The sequence below is a fragment of the Phocoena sinus genome, chromosome 14 (assembly GCF_008692025.1).
Source record: "Phocoena sinus isolate mPhoSin1 chromosome 14, mPhoSin1.pri, whole genome shotgun sequence".
NCBI lineage: Eukaryota > Metazoa > Chordata > Mammalia > Artiodactyla > Phocoenidae > Phocoena > Phocoena sinus.
In genome coordinates, this window is record NC_045776.1 from 82439024 (window position 1) to 82464723 (window position 25700).

At 44.2% G+C, this 25700-nt stretch overlaps 1 protein-coding gene across 10 annotated transcripts in view; it reads right to left on the reverse strand.

Moving 5' to 3' along the window:
- CLIP1 (CAP-Gly domain containing linker protein 1) overlaps nucleotides 1–25407 on the reverse strand; it is a 122431-nt gene extending 97024 nt beyond the window's left edge. For 3 of the 10 annotated variants that reach the window (XM_032654084.1, XM_032654081.1, XM_032654087.1), the window contains exon 1: nucleotides 25030–25406. The gene's annotated coding sequence lies outside the window, so the exon portion shown is untranslated. Of the gene's footprint in view, nucleotides 1–22510; nucleotides 22658–25029 lie in introns of all 10 variants that reach the window. The other 7 variants (XM_032654079.1, XM_032654083.1, XM_032654082.1 and 4 more) reach the window with 6 other exon arrangements.
- Nucleotides 25408–25700: the final 293 nt, after the last annotated feature.

Below are 25700 nucleotides of genomic sequence, written 5' to 3' on the forward strand. Positions count from 1 at the left end.
GACTCTATTGGTACAAGATAAAAGATGTCTAGAGTTTCCCTTTAGGCCCTATATGTATTTCATTTGTTCATTTCAGTTATCTTAACCTAACCACCATTACCAAGCAAAGATTTAAACCGAAGGTTGGCAGCCCCTTTTCCAGTGGCATGCCGAGTCTTCATTCACTCCAACCATGGCTGTTTGTAACAGCCGGGGGCTGGCTGCTGGGGTAGGTCTTAAATTTCAGGGAAGAACCACGAGCATCAGAAGACGATGATTAAATTGCGAATACAAAGAAAGGTTCTCATCTAAAACCCTTCGGATAACACCTTAGCGAGGATAAACTTGGAGAGGCTGTAAAGATTGGATACCACTGAACACAAATGACAAATTGCAGACTTCTCTACTACTCTTCGCACTGCGGGAGGGGAGGGGGATCAGATATTCCACAGCCTACTTTGCCTCGATAACTTTTGGTATCTTAGCGTAAGCTGCCCATCCCAGTTTACAAGTCAGGCTGAAAGCTAAATATTCTAGGTCTGCATTCTCCAATATGGTAGCCACTAGCCACTTTAAATTCTTTTAAAACGTAATCAAGTTAAAAATTCAGTTCCTCAGTCACACCAGCCACACTTCAAGCGCTCAAGAGCCACAATGCAACGTATAGAATAATTTCCACCATCACAGAAAGTTCTAATGGATAGCACTGTGCTAGAACCTCCAAGAACCCTCTACTGCCAAATGAACAGTGTCCTTCAAAGTGACCACCTGAGGAAATGGTAAGTTTATTTGAATAATACTGCTTTGGTCAAAATATTTTTAACTCTTATTTTTTTTATTTTTTAAATTTTTAAAAATTTATTTATTTTATTTATTTTTGGCTGCATTGGGTCTTCGTTCCTGCAGGCGGGCTTTCTCTAGTTGCGGCGAGTGGGGGCTACTCTGTTGTGGTGCACAGGCTTCTCACTGCAGTGGCTTCTCTCGTTGCAGAGCATGGGCTCTAGGCTCGCGGGCTTCAGTAGTTGTGGCACACGGGCTTTGTTGCTCCGCGGCAACGTGGGATCTTCCCAGACCAGGGCTCGAACCCGTGTCCCCTGCATTGGCAGGCGGATTCTTAACCACTGCACCACCAAGGAAGCCCCCTTAACTCTTCTTTTAGAAATAACTTCAGAGACAGTTTATAAGTTTCACTTTATTAGTGAACCAAGGCAACAGTGACCATCTCAATACTCTTCTTTGGACTTGGCTCTTAAAACACTACTAGCTGTTTCCAAAACTTGAATCCAAAAACCTCAAAAATATCATGACGTGCAGCTACTGAACACAGCAAAACTTTATCCCAGGCATATGGGCCAATTCCAACAGTTCGGAAAAGTATTTATGAATGGCTTATCACTGTAATTAATGAACACCTCCCTAAATGAAAAAACTAAGTTCTGGTGTATTTTTTTCATTTATTTTTAAGGCAGTCACAGCACTTTATTATCCCACCTTCCAAACTATAATATTGCAACATATACCACACACATGAACCCCCAGAATCCTTTATTTACACCACTGACTGATGCCATAGTTCTAATATTTTTCAAGCCAAAAACCGTTTGTAAAATGTTCATCTCTAGAATTTAACAACTCATTTCTGAATAGTCAACAATAGCTACTGTTTTGCTCGTACATTCTCAAATGGGAGACAGAGAGAGACCTACTTCCAAGAGCCAACTATGTAGCAGGGAGAAGAGCCCCAGGCCACAGGCAGCTCAGCTACACAGTCCCTTCTGCCTCCCTCCCTCTCAGTGAAAGGGTTACATTTCCACCTAAAAACGGGAAGCTTTGTTGCCAAACATCAACACCAGAGGAACAGTTTTTTTTGTTTTGTTTCTGTGTAACCTACAGGCTTAAGAAGACAATAAAGCCAAGCCTGGAATAAGCAAAAATTTTGAACTAGATTAACAGCCTCTGTTTGTGATTTAACTCCGAGATCTGATTTAAGTAACAAATATAAAAGGGCAAGATATTTATTTCAGGGAAGCAAATAACCTTAAAAGACCTATCCTCTTTGGTTTTTCTTAAAAAGAAATGTGCGTTGTATTTCTTGAGAATGTCAGCTTTACTCAAAGTTGGGATTTCAGGAAATAGGACTATTCTTCCACCCAACAAACAAATTGTCTTTTGGGACTTCCCTGGCAGTCCAGTGGTTAGGACTCTGAGCTTCCACTGCAGGGGACACGGGTTCGATCCCTAGTCCGGGAACTAAGATCCTGCAGGTCACAAGGGGTGTGGCCAAAAAAAACCTCTTCTACCCTCTATGAAGTCAAGGACAGGTACACATTTGTCTAGTGTGTTAGAAAATACAGGCATCTGGGGAGGTTTCATGAGATTAAAGCAATGCCGCGACATAGAAAACGCCACAGATACTAGCTATTACTAAGAATCCAAGCACCCCACTTTCCTCTCAGAAAGAACCTCTCTCACTACACATCACTAGACAGGAAATTACATACAAATCACTCTCCCATTCTAAACAAACAAATTTTCAGAGGTCGAAGATACTGTTCAAGACTATAACCTTCTCAAAACACAGAACACATGCTTACTGCAGTTATCCCTTTTAATAAGCAATTTAATAAGCAATCACCTATCATCTGCCTCATAAAGGTAAGAACATTGAAAACATCCAGATAAAGAAAAATTTTACTTTTTCTTTATCTGGTTGTTAGTTTAACTGGATGTTAGTTAGTTAGGATGTTAGTTAGTTAGTAGGGAGAAAAGACCCTACTAATGAAGCCCCAGTTTGGAGGTGACGCTACTGCCACCTAACACTTTATGCAAGACACAGAGAGCAGGTACTGCTCCAGCCACCTCAGGAAACTGCCGCAGTGTCATTTCAAGATGCCTCTGGGATCACTCCCCATCTGCTAACACCCACCACCATTCAGACCCCATCCTGATAACCCTTCCATGAAGAGGTCTTGCAAAGTGAATAAAAATTCAAAGTGAATGAAAATTCAAAAGTTAAAGATTCAGTTTATTCTCCCTACATAAAGAATATATGCTGAAGGCTTCCCTGGTGGCACAGCGGTTAAGAATCTGCCTGCCACTGCAGGGGACACGGGTTCAAGCCCTGGTCCGGGAAGATCCCACGTGCCGCGGAGCAACTAAGCCCGTGCACCACAACTACTGAGCCTGTGCTCTAGAGCCCGCGAGCCACAACTACTGAGCCCACGTGCCACAGTTACTGAAGTCCACACGCCTAGAGCCCATGCTCCACAACAAGAGAAGCCACCGCAACGAGAAGCCCACGCACCGCAACGAAGAGTAGCCCCCGCTCGCCGCAACTAGAGAAAGCCGCACACAGCAACAAAGACCCAATGCAGCCAAAAATAAAAATAAATTTATTTTAAAAAAATATGCTGAAAGCACAGAAATGCTTTCAATAGTGAAAACTGATCTAAAGCAGTTAAATATTGTCCCCATAGATAAAACTGACTTTAAATTGGCAATTTTGAGTGTCTACGACCTACGTGTACAGGACGACCCATTTCTAGAATGCCAATTGAAAGAGACTTATCTGACACATCTGGAAGGGAACACACTAAGCAAATCTAAAAAAGCCTCCTAGTCTCAAAGAAAGTAAATGTTTTAAGACTCTAGGTCATGTGTGTTTAGGAAAATAGGGACATGTGACTGTTACAGAGGGGAAAAAATAGGGAATACATAGGACAATGCTTTAAAAAAGAGGTCTATTTCAGAAACTGGGATGTTAAGTCTCCCGAATACTGACATGCTTTTCGGGGGAAATAGCAGTAACAACAACAAAAAGATTTTGCCCACTTCATCTCTCAACTCATGGGAATCAAACTTAGGAAAAGGGTCCAATATCTACTTAAATAAAAAACTAGGAGGGGGCCCTCCCTGGCAGTCCAGTGGTTAAAGACTCCACGCTTCTAATGCAGGGTGCATGGGTTCAATCCCTAGTCGAAGAGCTAAGATTCCCACATGCCGTGCAGCCCCCGCCCCCAAAAAAAGGAGGGAATAATTTATCAAGTGCTTGCACCCAGTACACAGGAACACAGAGGTCCTTGAAATTTGTTTAAAGGAGGACAATCCTTAAGAAATTTATATTATGTATTAACCCTCAGAGACTAGATTTCTGGATATCTGTGTGAACCAACACCTCTTCTTCCAACTCCCACTAAAACAAGTACAAAGAGCAAAGCAGGGGCTTCCCTGGTGGCGGAGTGGTTGAGAATCTGCCTGCCAATGCAGGGGACATGGGTTCGAGCCCTGGTCTGGGAAGATCCCATATGCCGCGGAGCAACTAGGCCCGTGAGCCACAACTACTGAGTCTGCGCGTCTGGAGCCTGTGCTCCACAACAAGAAAGGCCGCGACAGTGAGAGGCCCGCGCACGGCGACGAAGAGTGGCCCCCGCTCGCCGCAACTAGAGAAAGCCCTCGCACAGAAACAAAGACCGAACACAGCCAAAAGTAAATAAATAAATAAATAAATAAATAAAAAGTTTAAAAAAAAAAAAGAGCCAAACAATATATTCAGAACCAAATGGTGACAACCTCTCAATTGTGATATATCAGAATTTAGGCCTCTGGGTGATTAATTTATACCACTGACAAACCAAGTCTAATCATTCCAAATTGTTACTTGTCTAGTGCTATATATACATTTTCACAGAGCAAAAATATTATGTTTATTTGCAGGGAATGGGAAAATTGACAGCAAATTTCATAGCTGATTGAGCCACTGGTTATCTACATGCCTATTCACACAGCAAAATACTTCTGCTCTACTGCTGAGTTTTCTACTTTCAAATGTCCTGCCAGAGGATACTTTAAAACAGTGATATTCTTAACATTATACATTATTTTTCAATAAAATACAGAGAGCCCAATGTCCATATCTTTACTTTTTATCTAGTGGAGCCGCAGAAAAGTCGACACAAATCTAGCAAAATGGGACAAACCGGTACCTCATGGTGGCTGCAGAATTGCAGACTGTCTGCCAGGCCTCACCTCATATCCGGGCAGAAGTTGGGCAAACACTGTGAGCAATCCTGGCTGTGAGGTCACAATGCCGGCATCACAAACAGGGATTCTGATGCCTGTCCCCCTCTAGGATGCAACCTCACCACGTTACAGAAAAACCAGAAGGTTCCATAATCCTGAACCTGGAGCTGATGACCCAAAACATGCACCTTCTCCCAAGAAGGTGTCCTCCCATGTAAAGTTAAGCAGCAGCATCCTCCACTACTGACCGGCACAGGCAGTGCAGGTGAGCAGAGAAAAGCTCATCCACCTGAAGTTAAGTACCCAGCTCACCACCAGGAAGGTATTTTTATATACCTCAAGTTTGCAAGTTTTTATTTCAGTTCAGTTTCAAACACCCTTCCTTAGTATTCTGTCCTGGAAAATTAAGCTATATTTAAGAATTCTGAAAACTGAGGAGGATGTAAATCATACACTTAAGATATCACCTGGGTCTTGCCACTCTACCACATCGCTAACTTCACCGATCCCAATATTTATTGACTAAGAGGAAGAAGGATTATAATGTGTAAGCTAGGGGTTCATTTCGAAAATGCCACAAGTACAAAGCCTCACCACAGCTCCACAATAGTGTATCTTTGCTAAGAAAGTCAAAATCACCAGATTGCTGTCATTGCTGTGGTTCCCCCCACCACCACCCCCATGAGTTCTGGAATTTTCAAGCCAGCACAGAATAAGAATTAGTGACATTTTATTGTTACTTCTAAGAGGTTAAACATTCTTAAATTGGAAGGAAATGTAATAAAGGATTAACAGTAATTATCTCTAGGTGATGGGATTACTGGCAGTTTTTAATCTTTGTGTTCTCTTGGGTTTCTCAAATTCTATTTAATGAACAGATATAATTTCTGAAGCAGGAAAAAAATTTTTTAATGACTTTTTTGGAGCCACAGTAAAATGGGAAGCTGACTCTGCTGTGCTATGTGCACAGGAACAGGAAACCAACAGGCCACTGTCAGCAGTGAGAAGTGGGTACCCATGGGGAGAGGCTAGGTGTTCACCAAGCCGACTTCCTTCTCTTCCAGGAGTCACAGACCTCGTTTCCCAGCTCCCTTTGCAGTTCAGGGTGACCACGTGACTGAGTCCTAGCCAATGGAATGAGAGCAGTGCCTGGGCTGTGTGCACTTCTAGGCCTCCCCCATAATATCTTCCTATTCTTGGCCCTTCCGGTGGCTTGATGGAGATGAGCAGGGCAACCTCAAAAGCATGGATGGAAGACAATGTCATCCCAACTCGGAAGAAGCTTGAATCCCTGTATCACTTCTCTTCATTCCCCCATCAGAAAATACCTACCCTGGACTTTTCCATAACTGAAAATAAACTTTCATCCATTTAAGTCATTAAAATTAATGGAGTTTGCTACAGCAGCTAGCTTTTCTTACCTAAGACAGTGGCAATGAGATAAAAACTCTTGCTAAGAGCTTTGGAATCATCTCAGCTAAGTAAACTCAAAGAATCTTTTAGGATAAGCACCTGAGACAGAAATGCTTCACATCACAAAAAGCATAATTATATGAAAGATAAATAAACGCAGTGGTTAAGAATCCACCTGCCGGGCTTCCCTGGTGGCGCAGTGCTTGAGAGTCCGCCTGCTGATGCAGGGGACACGGGTTCGTGCCCCGGTCCGGGAAGATCCCACATGCCGCGGAGCGGCTGGGCCCGTGAGCCATGGCCGCTGAGGCTGCGCGTCCAGAGCCTGTGCTCCGCAACGGGAGAGGCCACAACAGTGAGAGGCCCGCGTACAGCAAAAAAAAAAAAAAAGAATCCACCTGCCAATACAGGGGACACAGGTTCAAGCCCTGGTCTGGTGAGATCCCATATGCCGCGGAGCAACTAAGCCCGTGCGCCACAACTACTGAAGCCTACGCGCCTAGAGCCTGTGCTCTGCAACAAGAGAAGCCACCACAATGAGAAGCCCGCGCACTGCGAGGAAGAGTAGCCCCTGCTCACCACAACTAGAGAAAGCCTGTGCACAGCAATGCAGACCCAACACAGCCAAAAATAAATAAATAAATAAATAAATATATTAAAAATAAATAAATAAATGTACTGTATTTTTTTTTAAAGCAAAAAGACATTTTACTGGGACTTCCCTAGAGGTCCAGCAGTTCAGACTCCGTGCTTCCACTGCAGGGGGCGAGGGTTCGATCCCTGGTCGGGGAAGTAAGATCCTGCCTGCCGCGTCGTGCGGCCAAAAAAAACCCAGACATTTTACTGACAAGAGCAAAATATGTTTAAACAACACATAAGTCTGACTGTATGTAAGATAAGACTCATGATGAGTTGGTAAGTGTTCAAGAGTTAGGTGACGGTACTACTCACTTTACTTATGTAAATGTCTGAAATTTCCCATAATAAAAAGTTTCTATTATAGAAGATATTTTAGTAAAATCCAAACTCCACCTTCTTCCTCACCCCTTGTAACCTAAAAAAAGCTTAAGCAGTTTACAGAAATGAGAGGTTCCTCAAAATAGCAGTTCCCCACAACAAGCATGGTATAAATTACGTCCAAATGAAAAGAAATAATAGTCTTCATAATTCTTCTCTGATTTCCTAAGGTTTTGTTTACTCTTTGGTTGTTTTGTGGTTTTTGTTTACTGTTATAAAAAATGTGGTTTTTTTTAAAAGTAGGAAGAGGGTTAGATTAGGAAATGAAACACCTGGATTCTGTCCCAGCTGGATGACCTTAAACTAGTATTTAACCCCTTCCTGGAACTCGGCACTCTCATCTATATAACCTAAGGATACTCATTACATAAGATCGGTTTCTAACTCCGTCCTTTCGTAGTTCCACTGTTTCAGATTTCAAATCCAAACTCCCTAAGTGAAAGGGCAAGGATTCACAAGTGAAAGGACTTGTGGCTCAAATTTTGCCAAAGAGGGAAGGAAGAACCACACCTGATAAGATCGGCCTCTAACAAGCGCAGAGTCTCCAGCTGCTCTCCAGCTCGGCACCGCATCCTCCGAGGCAAATCACATCTCCACATGCCCCCTCAGTCCCTTCACAGTCCGTTTTGCCCCATCAGCTAAATGAAAATACTCCTCTATTTACTAAATCTGGAAATTCTATCTGGAGGCAAAGGAGAGTTGAAGAATTTGCAATGAGTTTAATTTGCCAGGAGAGGGAGTTTAACAGTGAGCCTCCAAAAACAAGCTGCCCCCGACTGCAGAGTGAGCACCTACCTGGACGCTCAGGTTTCTGCTCGACCCTGCTGGGTGCCCACGAGGAGACCGGGCATCAGACAGGTTAAGTGACTTACCTGTAGACAGCTGCACTCTGAGACTTCTGAGCTCCTGTCTATTTCTAAAATGTTAAAAGTCCACGCACTTTGTAATAGAAAGGAAGGGGGAAAGAAGTTCTGGTTTAATGGAAAGTCTAGTTGAGAGAAAGATATTTCTGAAGCTGATTTTCAAGTCAAGCTAGAGAGAAAAACTCAAAGGCTGTGTTCTAATATCAGGTTCCTGAATTTGGGAAGTTCATTCACAACTTAATCCCCTCCCCTGAAGTCACGGTTACATAAGTGTCTGTTGCCTGCTGTGTCACTTGCTGTCCCCCACCCCCAATACAGGAGACGCCTTGTAACCTGAGCTCCTCTGCTTCAGTCACTGAAAACACTTACACAACACCCTGGTCGCTTTCCAAACCGACTTGTACTTCTACTAAGGAAAGCCAAGTTATTCCATTTTTTCCCATCTTTCAAGTTTCATTCACATTGATATTTCTGTACATACGTAAAACACAAAGTTGAAGATCATTTTCGTATTTTCTTCAATTTCTGAGTAAAACAAGGAAAGTCAAGTATTTCAACTTCACAGGATAGCAAAGCACAATCAATAAGCTGGCAGGCTTGCCTGGGGCCAAGTTAAACATAACTCATCTCCTAGGTGAACAGAGCTGACAGTCCTCGTGTGGGAACTGCACAGTCATGCCTGTTTATACACCCAAGGCCCACATTCCACTGCTCCACGCGGCACCCCCCCCCCCACGTGTAAGGGCTTCTGGGGGACACAGGAAATGAATGACTCTAGAAGAATACAAGCAGACACGCCGCCTCCTCCGAGGTCTTTTCTGACCGCGCTTCCTGCCCTATCTCCTCCTCAGGACTGCTCTAGCCACCGTGCAGTCGGCTGTAATTGAATGATGACTCATACTCACTCCTGTTTGGCTTGCACATCACCCTATGACTAAGTTTCTCATGGTAGGGGATGAAATTTGCCTCTGCATCCAACGGGCCTAAAAAAAGTATCTGATACTCAGCAAGAGTTCAAAAAAGTCCTGAACTGACTCAACAAAACAAGAACCCCAAAAATGATGCAATTTCCAAACTAAAGCATCATCTTCTACGCATTTGATGAAGATGACAATATTATAAGGTTTCCCAACCCTGGAACCTCCTTTAAAAAGTAGGCCAGGGCTTCCCTGGTGGCGCAGTGGTTGAGAGTCCGCCTGCCGATGCAGGGGACACGGGTTCGTGCCCCGGTCCGGGAAGATCCCACGTGCCGCGGAGCGGCTGGGCCCGTGAGCCATGGCCGCTGAGCCTGCGCGTCCGGAGCCTGTGTTCCGCAATGGGAGAGGCCACAGCAGTGAGAGGGCTGCGTACGGCAAAAAATAAATAAATAAATAAAATATGCATTAAAAAAAAAAAAAAAAGTAGGCCAATGAGGCTATGGGCAAACTGTTCAATTACCACCTCCAGTGAATGCTATGTAAGAGCTGTAAGTCTCTAAAATTAGATTACCTTTGTTGACACAGAGATACTTGCTCTGTCCAACAGAAATACAATGCGAGGCAAATGTGTAATTTTGAATTTTCTAATAACCATGTTTAAAAATTTTTTAAAAACCAGGTGAAATTAATAAACTATTTTTGTTAACCAAATATTGATATATGCAAAATATTACTTCAAATGTAATCAATATAAAATTATTAATAAGCTATTTTTACATTTTTTTCCTATTAGGTTTTTGAAATGCAATTGTGTATTTTATACTCAGATCTCAACTTGGACTTGCCAATAGCCATATGTGGCTTATGGCTACTGTACTGGACAGTGCAGCTCTAGAACATACGCTTAAGGTAGATTATAAGGTAGCTCTCCTCTTGACATCGATAATGAACTTGCCAATCAGATACCCCAAGTCCCCGTGGGTATGCAACATTCGTCTTTCCTATCTTATTACAACACACATGTGAGGGAAAGGAAAAAATGTGTTAACTCTTTTTTTTTTTTTTTTTTTTTTCAGTATGCGGGCCTCTCACTGTTGTGGCCTCTCCCGTTGCGGAGCACACGCTCCGCAGCCATGGCTCACGGGCCTAGCCGCTCCGCGGCATGTGGGATCATGCAGCCCATGTCCCCTGCATCGGCAGGCGGACTCTCAACCACTGCGCCACCAGGGAAGCCCCAAATGTGTAAACTCTTGAATGTAAAACTGAATAATTTAATTGCTCTTAAGATTAAAAAAAGAAAAAATAACATTTCTAGTAAGAGGACCCGTTTTTTTTTTAATATTTTTTTTTGTAAGAGGACCTTTAAAATATCTATTTGACAGGGATACATGATGTACAAAGAAGCCCTGCTTATAGCACAAGGCACTGCCCAGTAAAAGTGATAGCTCAATGCAAACAGTTTGAAAACACACCCACACAAAACTCAAAGCAAAGTACAGAGATTAAATTACAGATGAAAATTTAATAAGTGTGTCTCAAGACACAAGAAAGGAACCTGAGAGGTAGTGACTGGCAGATTTAAGGGCGATGTAGCAGGAGGCAGCGTTTCAAGCACGAAGAGGGGCATGAAAGCATCGTTCTACTGCAGTGGCATCACGCTCAGCTACTTCTGGCTTTCTGATTGCAGAAAACCAGCACAGAGTCAAGGAAGGGTGGAAATAAGAACCTGTGGAAAGACAGGCCTGGAGACTGGGGGGAAAACTATAGGAGAGAAGGAGGGGCTCAGGATGAGACCACACTGTCAGTTATTCATTTCTTACTAATCTGTTATTTTTTTCCCCCAAACTTCAGTAAATTGGCTTTGACTTAGGAACAGTCTAATGGCTATAGTTTAAAATATAAGACCCAGGGAAGAAAAGCAATGTCTGAACATCTGGGATACATGTCAGTCTACTTAATGGAGACACAGAACACTCCTCGGGGGATGAAAAGGGGAGCATCTCCTCCAGGGCGAGGGCTCAATGTGAGGGAACGATGATGAGTGACGTGAAGCCACCTAAGGTCAGCCTAAGGTCCGGGCCTCCCAGAAGCTTGCCCCTTGAACACAGAAAATGCGTGTGATGTCACAAACACAGTTTAGGGCACAGGCCACCAAAGAGCCACTGCTTCACGTTACTGGGATAGCAAGTGAGATAAACTAAAGTGAAGAGTGAGCAGGGAACTGGAGCCATTTGGTTTTAGCAGCAACTAAGTGGTTGGCTTAAAGGGTAAAGCGAGAGGTAAGTCTGCTGAGGCTGGCTGATGACAGAGAGGGAAAATCCAGACGGCCCCTCTGTTTCTTTATTCCACCATCTTCAGCAGAGCATTCCAATACTCAGGAAGAATGGAAAGATTAGCCAGGGGAAAAGGTCATACAGCCCTCTCAGAAATAAACATACACAAGAAGCAAAAGAGAGAAAATGAGAGACTCTATCTTCCAGAGAGGTGACTGTCCTTCCGAGTGCTACGCCTAAAAGGGCGGGGAAGTGTCTCAAATTTGTTCAGGAGGCCAGGGCATCTGGAAACAGTGGTGTTCTTAAGAGAATACCATGAAATACTGAGATACAGTACAAAGTCTAAAACATCTAAATGTATCCATAGCAGCAGAAGACTAAGACAAACTAAGAAGCCCTATACAAGGTGAAAAGTGAAATTAAGAAAACCACTGTTCATTATTTAATTTCTTGTTTACACTGGAAAAAGCAGCATCTCAGTCTAGCCTAAAGATTACTAGCATTCTCCAACAATCACCTGGCTAAAGAAACAGAACCTTCTAAGGACTGAAAGTTGCCTGATATCTCTCTCACAGTTCATTCACGTTATTTTGGTACTGCTTTTGATAAATTTACAGTTAATCCACAAGCTGAAGACAGAGCTAGCAATAATTGATATTCGTGGAGTGCTAAGTTTATACTTTTCAGAAATCATTACAAAGCATGACACAAGGGCTTCCCTGGTGGCGCAGTGGTTGAGAGTCTGCCTGCCGATGCAGGGGACCCGGGTTCGTGCCCCGGTCCGGGAAGATCCCACATGCCGCGGAGCAGCTGGGCCCGTGAGCCACGGCCGCTGGGCCTGCGTGTCCGGAGCCTGTGCTCCGCAATGGGAGAGGCCACAACAGTGAGAGGCCCACATACCGCAAAAAAAAAAAAGAGAGAGAAGCCCATTTAGACACTAAAGGGCGATACAGCCAGGAAGGGTCAGAAAATGAATTGGCTCAATTCAAATGGTACTACAAGGGAGTTGCACTTCCAATGTCTAACTGGTAGAGCCCTTACAGGGCAATTTACAAAGTCAGTGTTCATCTGAGAATATCACACAATATTCTCAAAGTGTTCATTTGAGAATATCACACAATAAGGTGCTGAAGGTAAACAGAAAGTTTCACATCTTTCCATCAAAGTCAGAAGTAGAAGGTTAAATGATTAAAGACTCAGTTTAGGATGTTTGCCAAATAAAGTCAGAATTGGATGTCAACAGAGACACATAACCCCTTGAAAAATTATTATGTGCTCGAAAATTATACGTTTTTAAAACTTGACGTGTATATGACACAGTACCGAATACAAGTCGTACCCAGAGTTTTGAAGTCTACAGCAGTTTTTAAAAGGAGGGGGAGGGTGCCAAAACCCAACCAAAGCAAAAGGAGCTGGAACATTCGGCAAGTTCTTCAAGATGGAACACTGAGCCATGATGCATCGGCCTGCGATTATGAGTGTCTTTGTACAGCTCAGTTTGAGTGAAGGTTTATTTTCTGTTCCTGTTACTTAGATAAGCAGATAATAAGCAGCCTCCCAAAGTTCCTCCATCTACAAAAGAGTTCTTTTAAAAGGAGGGGAGGACTTCCGTGGTGGCACAGTGGTTGAGAGTCCGCCTGCCGATGCAGGGGACACGGGTTTGTGCCCCGGTCCAGGAAGATCCCACATGCCGCGGAGCGGCTGGGCCCGTGAGCCATGGCCGCTGAGCCTGCACATCCGGAGCCTGTGCTCCACAACGCAAGAGGCCACAACAGTGAGAGGCCTGCATACCAAAGAAAAAAAAAAAAAAGGAGGGGAACGTAAAGCTAAGCTATGCTGCTCATTTACACAAGTTTTGACAAAATTCCTGTGACTTTGTAACTCTAATACCACCAGCTTAGAGACGGGATCTTGAAAGGAACTGAAATTACTAGGCCTGGTTAGTATCTCCCAGAAGAACTTAATAGGTCAGCAGCAGTCAATTATACTAATGTGTAAAAAGGAGCAAATGTGCTTAATATAGCATCATAAAATTTTAGAATCAGAAGAGACCTGCAATCTAGTTCAACTTCCTCATTCTACCACTGAGGAAACTGATTCTAAAAAGTGAAATCACTTGTTAAGGTCACAGTTACTTAAGAGTCTAGGACTTAAACCCCAGTCCCCAGTTTAAAGACTCCTGACCCTAAACAATGCTGATGAATAAAAGTTTCTGATCTGTTATAAACAGCAGTGAGATAAGTCAATCTCAAGGCAAGTTAAAACTCGTTTCCCTTTCCAGTCTTCACAAAGGAATAGAAGTAAGCATATTTTCGCTTGCCCTGAAACAGCCACACATTGCCCATACCAAAAGCAAACACTTCGCAACTGTTTGTCCTGACGGGGGGTGGGGGGTGGGGGGGGTGGGCGGCACAAAGACAACACAAAGAAGAATCAATGTCTTCCTTACTGGGTTTTTCTGCCTCTTCATAAAGATTTTCTTGCTTTTACTTTGCAAATGAGCAAGTTTAATAGTTGCAGGTCGGGAATTCCCTGGCGATCCAGTGACTAGGGCTCGGCCCTCTCAATGCCAGGGCCTGAGTTCAATCCCTGGTCAGGGGACTAAGACCCCACAAACCACATACTGTGGCCAAAAAAGAAAAATAAAATAGTTGCAGGTCTTTAGAGCAAATGGAAAAAATAACCACATTTCTGTTTTCACGATACTGAAGGATACTCGGCTACTTCGAATTTATTCATAAGTCCCTACAACAGTTTTCTGTACAACCACCCTAGATGCTGTCAAAGGAAACTAGGAATTGTTTCATTTGGATCTTAACACCCAACTTCATTGTTGGTTATTTTTTACCTGTTTAGGTAATCTACACAGACACACAGCAAGTTCTATCAGACCTTAGAAAGAAAGAAACCCCTTTTAATTAAACTGTGGGAAATAAAACTGACAAATATACCAAAGGGCCTGAGGTTTAGCAAGGCACAAGTTCTGACATGGGGAGCGAGAGTTCCTTTTCCATGCTGGATATTTAGCTCCTCATAAATTCAAGTTCTTCAGGGAAAGCTGTTCATTAAAAATGTGCCCTTCAGGGCTTCCCTGATGGCGCAGTGGTTGAGAATCTGCCTGCCAATGCAGGGGACATGGGTTCGAGCCCTGGTCTGGGAAGATTCCACATGCCGCAGAGCAACTAGGCCCGTGAGCCACAACTACTGAACCTGTGCGTCTGGAGCCTGTGCTCCGCAACAAGAGAGGCCGCAACAGTGAGAGGCCCGCGCACCGCGATGAAGGGTAGCCCCCGCTCGCCGCAACTAGAGAAAGCCCTCGCACAGAAACAAAGACCCAACGCAGCCAAAAATAAATAAATAAATAAATAAAATTTTTAAAATGTGCCCTTCAATAGTGGCAAGACGTTCCTCCTCAAATTAACTTTCTAAAACATGACAGAAAAAAGGTTTTCATTTCCCAGACTAGTAGAAGTGGGGTTTTCCCCCATTCTGACTTAAATGAAAGAAGAAAATTGAGGTGCTGAACCCCGACTTCCTTCAGGGATGGGAGGGCGGGAAGACGCAAGGGATTAAAGGGAAGGGGAGAGAAGAGTTCTGACACTTAGTTTTACAGACATTAATTCATTTAATAGTCACGACAGCTATGTGAAATAGTTACTATCCCCAATTTAGAGATGAGAAAACTAAGCTGCAGAAGGTGAAGCAGTTTGTACAGGATCTTCCATAAAGTAACAGAGCTGGGATTTGCTGTCAGGCAAGGACTGAAGTCTTGCCCTTAACCTTACTTCCGTTAACAGCTCTGGGTTCTCCAAGAGCAGAATGCACGCCTGTTTTACTGAACTTTGTATCTCCAACATCTGGGCTAGTGCCTCGCAACAGCAGGTGCTCAAAAATGCCTGATGAATGTATGAATTAAAAGATAATTGGTAGGACTCCCCTGGTGGTGCAGTGGCTAAGAATCTGCCCACCAATGCAGGGGACATGGGTTCGAGCCCTGGTCCAGGAAGATCCCACATACCGTGGAGCAACTAAGCCTGTGCGCCACAACTACTGAGCCTGCACTCTAGAGCCCTCAAGCCATAACTACTGAGCCCACGTGCCACAGCTACTGAAGCCTGTGCACCTAGAGCCCGTGCTCTGCAGCAAGGGAAGCCACTACAATAAGAAGCCCGCATACCACAACGAAGAGTAGCCCCCACTCGCCGCAACTAGAGAAAGCCTGCGTGTAGCAACAAAGACCCAACACAGCCAAAAATAAATAAATAAATAGTTTTTAAAAAAAAAAGATAATTGGTAAATTTAGCAACAAAAAAAAAAAATGCAACTCAAAACTCTGCAAAGAACTTGAATAGACATTTCTTCAAAGATTATAAAAATGGCCAATAAACACATGAAAAGACGATCAACATCACTAATCATTAGAGAAATGCATATCAAAACTACACTGAGAAAAAAAAAAAAAACTACACTGAGGGCTTCCCTGGTGGCGCAGTGGTTGAGAGTCCGCCTGCCAATGCAGGGGACACAGGTTCATGCCCCAGTCCGGGAAGATCCCACATGCCGCGAAGCGGCTGAGCCCGTGAGCCGTGGCCGCTGAGCCTGCGCGTCCGGAGCGTGTGCTCCGCAACGGGAAAGGCCACAGCAGTGAGAGGCCCGCATACCACAAAAAAAAAAAAAAAAAAAAAAAAAAAAAAAAAAACTACACTGAAATAAGACCTCACACCCATTAAGATGGCTACTATAAAAAAGAAAAGAAAAAGTGTTGGCAATGATATGGAGAAACTGGAACCCTTGTGCACTGTTGATAGGAATATAAAATGGTACAGCCTCTGTGGAAAACACTCTAGTGGTTCTTCAAAAACTTATGAATTACCATATGATCCAGTAATTCCACTTCTGGGTATATACCCAAAATAACTGAAAGCAGGGTCTCGAAGCAATAGTTATACACTCATGTTCATAGCGTCATTATTCACAATAGCTAACATGTGGAAGCAACCCAAGTGTCCACTGAGAGATGAATGGATAAGCAAAATGTGGTATAACCATACAAATGGAGTATTATGCAGCCTTAAAAAGGAAGGAAATTCTGACACATGCTACAACAAGGATGAACCTTGAGGACATTATGTTAAGTGAAATAAGCCAGTTACAAAAAGACAAATACCATATGATTCCATTTATATGAGGTATTTAAGAGTAGTCAAAATCATAGAGACAGGAAGTAGAATGGTAGTTGCCAGGGGCTGAAGGAGGGAGGAATGAGGAGTTATTGTTTAATGGGTAAAGAGCTTCAGTTTTGTAAGATGAAAAGAATTCTGGAGATGGACGGTGGTGATGGCTGCACAGCAACGTGAATGTCCTTAATGCCACTGAACCGTACACTTAAAAATGGTTAAGATGGTAAATTTTATGTTATGTATGTTTTACCACAATAAAAACAATTTTAAAGAAAATAACTGGGGACTTCCTTGGTGGCTCAGTGGTTAAGAATCCACCTGCCAATGCAGGGGACATGGGTTCAAGCCCTGGTCCGGGAAGATCCCACATGCCGCAGAGCAACTAAGCCCATGGACCACAACTACTGAAGCCTGCATGCCTGGAGCCCATGCTCCACAATAAGAGAAGCCACCACAATGAGAAGCCCACACGCTACAGCGAAGAGTAGCCCCCGCTCACTGCAACTAAAGAAAGCTCGCGCACAGCAACGAAGACCCAACGCAGCCGAAAAATAAATAAATTAAAAAAAAAAAAAGATAACTGGTATGCCTTTGTATGCCCTTTTTATCCTAAATGGTAACATACTATTTTTCTGCACTTTGCTTTTATACTTAATATTTTGAAGGGAAAAAAAATGATAACTGGGATATTTTCCAAAGAAGCCATACAATGACAACTAAGCACATGAAAAGGTACTCAACATCACTAGCCATCAGGTAAATGCAAATCACATCACAATGAGATATCACACTTCATCCTCACTAGGATGCCTGTAACCAAAAAGATGATAACAAGTGTTGAGGACGATGTGGGAAAACTGGAATCTCGCTCATTGCTGGCAGTACAACCACTTTGGAAAACAGTTTTTCAGTTCCTCAGAAGGTAGGGTTCCCACATGATCCAGCAGTTCTATTCCTAGGTGTGTACCTAAGATGAATGAAAACATATGTCCACACAAAAACTAATACACACATGTTCACAGCTGCATTATTCATAACAGGGAAAAGTAGAGACAACCCAAAGGTCTATCAGCTGATGAACAGACAAAATGTGGTATATCCACACAGTGGAATGTGACTCAACCATAAAAAGGAATGAAGTAGCACTGATATATGCTAAAACATGGATGACGCTTGAAAACATTTTGCTAAGTGAAGTCAGTCACACTGTATGATTCCATTTATATGAGATGTCCCGAATAGGCAAATCTCTAGAGATAGAGAGTAGGGGTTGGGAGAGTAAGGAGGAAATGAGGAGTGACTATTAGTGGGTACAGGGCTCCTTTTTGGTGTGAAGAAAATATTCTAAAACTGAGTGTGGTGATGGCTGCACAACTCCATGCAAAAAAGGTAACTGGGGAGGGAGACGCAAGAGGGAGGAGATATGGGGACATATGTATATGTATAGCTGATTCACTTTGTTATACAGCAGAAACTGGCACACCATTGTAAAGCAATTATACCCCAATAAAGATGTTAAAAAAAAATGTAAAAATAAAAAATAATAAAAAAAGATAACTGGGGGAAAAAAAGATAACTGGTATACCCAGAAGTGTTCCTACTTACCACCTACAACCAGATATTTTTGACCAAACATCATAAAAAAAAAAACTTGCCAAAAACCTTAATGATTATAAAGTGCTAGAGACCAGTAAGAGGGACTCCTTCTCAGGACAGGGAAGCCTTTGCCTGATATAAACCCAGACACCTTAGCTCTATTTCCTGTTACCTGCCCTCAAACTTCAGAGCAGTAGACTGTCTGCTATCATCTCAACACACTACCTTTATGCCTTTGCTCAATCCAGCCTAGAATGTCTTCTCTAACCCACCCCTGCCTAGACACTCTCCGTCTCCATCAATGCCAAACACAAGAGCTAATTCCCACTTCGGAAGCTTCCTTAATCCCCTCTCACACACACACACCCATGCCAAGAGAATGGACCCTCTTCCAGGGCCCCAGCACGTCTCCACCTTAGCCTCCACCTGGCCCACAGTTAGCTGTCTCACCTGGTGAGACAGAGTCTTTGCAGCACTCAACAAATGTTTGATAAATCGGTATTTCTGGGGTTTTCGCCCACCCCACAGGACACTCTCTATTGGTCACATTCATCTGAAAAGCTTTACTAAAAATGTAACCATTCGCAAAATAAGCCAGGTGACTCACAGGCAACTAGTGATCCTGGACTAGTCTTTCCTCTGTCTCCTCGGTTTCTTTGGTATTTGAAAGCACCGACTCCCTTAGCACTATGACTGTCACCGAATCCCTACATTAACAGAGTAACCCCAGCAAGTGGACAGGGCAGGTGTTACCCCACTTGACAGAGTGAGAAGCAGACTGAGAGAGGTCAAGCAATTTGCCCAACTTCACATGACTCATGGAGTTGGGGCTGAAGCAAATCCAGGACCTCAAACTTCTTCTCTTTTTTGTCTTTTTTGGCCAAGCTGCGTGGCATGCGGAATCTCAGTTCCCGGACCAGGGATGGAACCCGTGCCCCCTGCATTGGAATCGTGGCGTCTTTACCACTGGACCGCCAGGGAAGTCCCTCAAACTTCTTAACAGTAGTTCTGATTCCCCATGTTGGTTTACCCAGAATATTTCCAGTGAAAATATTACACTTTTAATTACTTCAAAATAGAAATATAGATCCAGCCATAAATATATTTTTTAAGTATAAAGAAAAACAGATTAGAAGTACATACTCTAGAACACTGAAATAATCTTCTCTGAGCAGTAGGATTATGGATAATTTGCTTTTTTCTGTGTTTTTTAATATGTGTGCTTTATATCTTATGCATTGAAACCACATATTATAGGATAACCAATATATGTTATTAAAATGTAAGAGCCCTTGTAAAACTGGTACATAAGGGGAAAATAAACCTGAGAACCTAAAAAAGGAACAACTTCACTAGAAGAAATTTTCTAAAATCTGAATCTGACTCTGATACTAGATTCTCAGTGTCACAACCCAAGCAAGCCACGTATGCCTTACAACAGAAATTAGCAATACTTTTTTCCAGTCACCCATGTGTGAAAGAAACTTAGTGATAAAAGTTTTCTTTCACTTAAGCTGTAAAAGAAAAAAAAAATTACCCTGCCTATAAAGTTTATTTTTTATAGTGTGGAAAAGAGAAGTCTAAATAGGTTACTTCCTGCCTTACGATATTAGAAGGCAATATCTCCAGTAAGAAATCATTCTATGGAGGAAACCAGATAAAGAGAGAAGGCAGGAGATAAAATGATTTGATTGAAAGATTTTTAGGGAAATTTCCCTAATATCTCTCATTTTTCCTGAGAAGACAGGGAAAAATTATGCCAAATATTTCAGCGCACTACTTGACCAGGGATCTGTAGAATCAGGAAAAAAAAATCTCATTGAAGTTGTCTTCCCTTTTACAACAAACACAAATTTTGGATGATTTGCACCTCCTGAACATCCGGATCTTCAGGCCTTTAACTTCAGAGAAGATACAGTAAATCAAGGACTTGGCAATTTTAAGAGTAAAAAATGGGCAGAGTTAAAACTGGGATCTAACCCAAGCTATACTTAGACATAAGTAAGCAAAGGAGAATACAAATATCAAACTACTTAATTCAAGTTAGAAGAATAATATATTAGACCTTATGCTTATATAAAACATTAGGGCAGCAAAATGTCTGTCTGTAGTCTCACTGGAATTCCTAAGAGGCAAATGAGAATACAACTCCCCAAGGAAAGAGATAGCAGAAGGGGTTCCCAACAGGGATTCTGTAATAGGAGTACTTCTTTTCTAAGATTTTGCAAAGAACACTTTTAAGATTTTGTTGCTGAACCACCATAAGATAGACAATTAAAAAACAGACTCACCCACTGAGTTAGTGCTAGTGGAATCTGTCCTTCTGGAAGTGCCAGATGGAGATTAAAAAAAAAAAAGCTCTTTACTAATTGTAGCCAAGATTCCTTGGTACTTGGTGCCAGGGCCAGGATATTAACCCAGATGTCTTAGCCAAATTCAAGGTTGGTTAATTACAGTCTGCCAACCCACCCAAAAAAAAAAAAAAAAAAAAACAACTCCTCTGTTCCCCTGATTTGAAATCTGAAGAAGTCACTCTTGAAATTCTTGTACAGCACCATCAATATGTTTTCCCTTAAAAGTGCATTGCAATTCAAATGCTGACTTAAAGCATATGGATTCCTTGAGTTCCATCTACATGGGAAACATATACTATGCATATTAAAAATATATAAGATGCTATATTAGTTTAAAGCCTGCCTAAACAGTTCTCTAAAAAATTCATATTCAGAGTAATACTGTCACTGCCTTCCAATTAAGATTGAAGAGACTTAAATAAAAGTTTATATTAAACACAGATTTTGAACCATGAAGCTTTTAAGACTAAAAAGGAAGGCTTTACTGCCAAGAGCACAATTCCAGGAAAAAGCTATATTTGCAAATGTCAGTTACAAGGCCTCCCAGGGTTGAGCAAAAATCCTGCATACAAACAGGAAAGTATACACTTAACAGCAAGTCTGAACATCAAGTACTGGTCTGGCCTTTCTGCCAGCCATTTACTCAAGGTTCCACTGCCAACATATTCTGTGCATTGCTTAAAATAATATAAACTAAGTTCAATTTCTAGCTCTGTATTCACTGGCTGTGCGGCCTTTTAGGGAAGTTAGTGAAATTCTTTAAGCCTTACTTCCCCCATCTTTAACTTTTTCTCCATCAAAATCACTAATAACATGGCACAAAATTCTTTATCTTTCACTATTTTAAAATATTTTAATACATATTTTAAGGGCTACAACCTGCATGGCCTTAAATTATCTGTCTCCTCCCAAGCTCCCACCTCAGGACCCTTGTCCTTGCTGTTACCCCTTCTTAGCATGCTCTTCCCTCTGGGATCTACATTCCCTCACTTATTCTAGATCTTTATTTAAATGTCATTTTCTCAGCTAGGTCTCTTATCACCCTATCTAAAATTTCCATTACCCTAACTCTTGTCCCCCAAACTTCATATTCCCCCTTTCCTGATTTATTTTTTCTTACCATGTACCACTCTCCAACATTTTTAATGGTTATTGTCTGCCTCCCCTACTTGAAGGGGAGTTTCAAGAGAGCAGGGATTTCTGTCTGTTTTATTTACTGTTGTATCACCAGCACCTGGCACACAGTAGGTACTCAATAAATATTTGTTGAGTGAATACCAAATGAGACCTAAGTACTGCCCACATACAAGTACACCATAGCCCCACAAGCTCCCTTTGGGAAGACTCCCACAGATTTCAAAATTACTGAAAAGGAGAACTACTGGCTTGCAATGATTAATAAACAAGTGTCCATTCTTTATATCAGAGAAAAACACTCAACCTCTCACATCATTTGTACAAGGAAGAGAGGGAAAGAAGCTGATAATTCAGATAAAGTGGAAAATTATATGAGGTGAAAAGTCTCACTTTAGTTAACACCGCACAAAGTTTTCTTTTAATGTTAACAAATATTAAGCCATCTTCCTGTGACTTTACTACACTACTTTCAGTTTTTTTCTTTAGCTTTAACTTCTATAAAGCCAGTCCTGAAACTTATGGACCTCATATTTTCAATTAACTAAATAATAAATATTTACTGAGCACATGGGACTCTGCAGAATTCTGTAGAGGGTGTTATAAAGTGAAATACAAGGTCCTTGATAGATAGATAGATAGATAGATATATACACACACATATCATTGATACACACACACACACATTGGGAAGAACAGAAAATACATCTGTAAAAAACAATGAAGAACATCTGGCAGCCAATATGTGACAAATTCAAACGTGCCTACCTTTGTATGGAGTATAAGAGGCCCAAGTCATCTCTTACACACCATGAGTTGGGTTTGGAATCCCAAAAGAGACAGCACGTAAAAGCAAGAGTCAAACATGACTGACTTAATGAGTCACATAGCACACGACAGACTCAATGTTAGACACTAGGGTAAAAAAAAAAAATTTAAAGTAAGTAAGAGAAGCACCAAATTCTAAACTCCTAAAGAACAGAAACCAGATCTGCCTATGTCATACTGAAGCACAATTAGGAGCTTAAGCAATTGCTGAAAAAAAGAGGGAAGGGCCGATCTTTATCTTTAGACAAAATACCTTTGCAAGGTCCACCCAGTTCGTTTTTTACCCTTTTGAACAATGCCTAGTGGGAAGCCTAAGCTGTACTTTACCACTTTCTCTGAACCTCAAAAACCTAGGATAAGCTCTTGGCCGAGCAATCACCCACTTTCTTTGCTTTAAAAAGGGCCCAGCCACAGGCTTCCCTGGTGGCGCAGTGGTTGAGAGTCCGCCTGCCGATGCAGGGGACACGGGTTCGTGCCCTGGTCCGGGAAGATCCCACATGCCGAGGAGCGGCTGGGCCCGTGAGCCATGGCCGCTGAGCCTGTGCATCCGGAGCCCGTGCTCCGCAACGGGAGAGGCCACAGCAGTGAGAGGCCCGCGTACCGCAAAAAAGTAAATAAATAAATAAAAATAAAAATAAAAAGGGCCAGCCTTGGGCTTCCCTGGTGGCGCAGTGGTTAAGAATCCCCCTGCCAACACAGGAGACACGGGTTCGAGCCCTGGTCCGGGAAGATCCCACATGCCGCTGAGCAACTAAGCCTGTGTGCCACAACTACTGAGCCCGCATGCCACAACTAGAAGCCACCGCAGTGAGAAGCCCGCACACCGCGCAGCAACGAAGACCCAAGGCAACCAAAAATATGTAAGTTTTTTTTTAAAAGACCCTATAAAAAGGGCCAGCCTTGCTCCTTGCCAGAGAGGCACTACACTAATTTAATTACTCAGCACCTGGAGTCAGAATACCTGAGCTCAAACCCTGACACCACCACTTACCAGCTGTGTGACCCTGAGCAAGTTTCCTGACCTTTCTATGCCTCCTCTGTAAAATGGGGATAATAACAGCACCATCACTGGGTTAGGTTAATGAATGAGATAAAACATATAAGAGACTTGCCCGGGGCATGAGCACAGGAAGCCCTCAATAAACGTTAATATTTCCAGAGAAAAATGCCCCAAAGCTGAGGAGCCACATACCTGAGGATTCTTGCAAAAGATTATCATTAAACCCAAAATTCTAACACATTTGGTCTCCGGACTTGCGCATACTATAGGTAACAGCAGTAATTAAATAAATAAAATAAAAACCAGTAACACCCACCAGAACCAGAACCATAAGAGCAGCAGCAGTAACACTAATACTGAGCTCTTACTGGCCAGGCACTGCCCTAACCTGAAACAGGAAGAAGGCAAGGCCGTTGAATCCAACAAAAATAACAACAAAAAGCCGCATTTTCTCCACCCTCCTTCTTAAAAACGGTAATTGGCGCCCAGGTTTTGCTAAAAGCAGGTAACTGAAGATTACAGACTTAACGTGCAATTTCTTCACATCAAAGAGGTGGGGCTGGGAAGGGAGCAGGGAGGGAGTGGTGCTCGGCTCCTGCCAGATGGAAAAGCCACATGAAGTGGAGAAACAGCCGAGTTCAAGGTTTCTCCCCAGATCGAAATCAGATTTCTGAAGCCCAGGACCTCCAAAGGAGGGGAATCAGAAGGCTCTGCTTTTAAAATAACCTCTGAACAAGTGTCATCTGTCTTCCGAGCCAATGCCCCGCCGAGGCAGAAGGTTCGGGTTACGGGGCAGCGGTGTTATTTCAGAAATCCCTGTCACCTCTTGTCATCCACCTTCTCCAAGAATCACAGTCCCACTCGGGGGCGGGGGGGGCTGCGGGACAAAAGCCACGGCCGCCCAGGCCCCGGGCCAGCAAGGCCAGCCCGCCGGCCGGCGCCCGCCACGGAGGCCACGGCCAGGTTGCCCTCCATTCCGGCTCGCGGGCACCGCGGCCAAGGGCCCGGGGCACACTCAGGTGCCCGCCGGGGCAACAGGTCCTGCCGGGCCTCGGCCCCCCGGGCGTCCGCCCCCCACAACCCCCCTCCGGGGCCGAGGAGAACGGAGAAGGGTGCCGGGGAGGGAGCGGCGCCTGGGGCGGCGCAGGGGCAAGGAGTCCAAGCTCCATCTTGAGGCGGGCGGAGGAAGGGAAGGCCGGGCTCGGCGCTGACAGGGCCGGCCACTTTTCCGGCTCCGGGCGGAGCACCCCAGGGACCGCCGGCCTCCACGGCCATCGCCCTGGGGCTCCCTGCGGCCCCTCGGGGTCGCCCCGGCGCGCGGGACTCGGTCCCCCTCTCGGACGCCGGGCCCGGCCCCCGGCCCCGAGCCGGGCGGGCAGGAGCTGGCCGGACGGAGCGGGAGGGGAAAGGTGAGGAGGGGACGAGGAAGGGGAGAGGGCCCGCGCCGCGCCCCGCTCACCGCTCGCGGCCGCCGCCTCGGTCGCCGCCAGTCACCGCCACCTGCCCCACTGCAGCAGCAGCAGCAGCAGTAGCAGTAACAGCAGCCGCGCGGCCACCGCCTCCCGCCTCCCGGCTCGTCGGCTCCGGGCGGGGGAGAGCGTGACGCGCCGCCGCGGGGCCGGGCGGGCACGCGCCGCCTGGAGAAGACGCCGCGGCGGCTCCTCCCCGCGCGCTCGGCTGCCGCGCCCAACCCGGTCGGCCCCGCGCCCCGAACCTCGCGGCCCGCACCTCGCGGCCGGCGGCGGGCCTGAGCCCCCTACCGCCGCCTCTTTGTCTGCACCCGCCGCGGCTCGGGGGAGGCGAAACCCAGACCGCCGGCACGCCCGCCGTCCGGCCCTCAGACCCTAACGAGGACCGGGATGGGGAGGAAGGTGCTAGGGAAACCCGAGAGGCCTGGACTAAGGGGCTTCTCATCATCACGGTTAGTTCCCCATTTTCTGAAAGTGTTCCCCAAATTTGCAAGTCACACCCGATAGCTCCATTCAGTCTTGACCACACAGCCTGTTAGTTTGGAGCCGATTCCCCCCCCACCCCAAATCCCGTGGGTGAGAAACCCTTTGAAACAAGCTAGGAGGAGCTGCTCACAGCTGGTTAAGTTTAGGGAGCATCCTCTCTGCCCTCCTCGCCCTC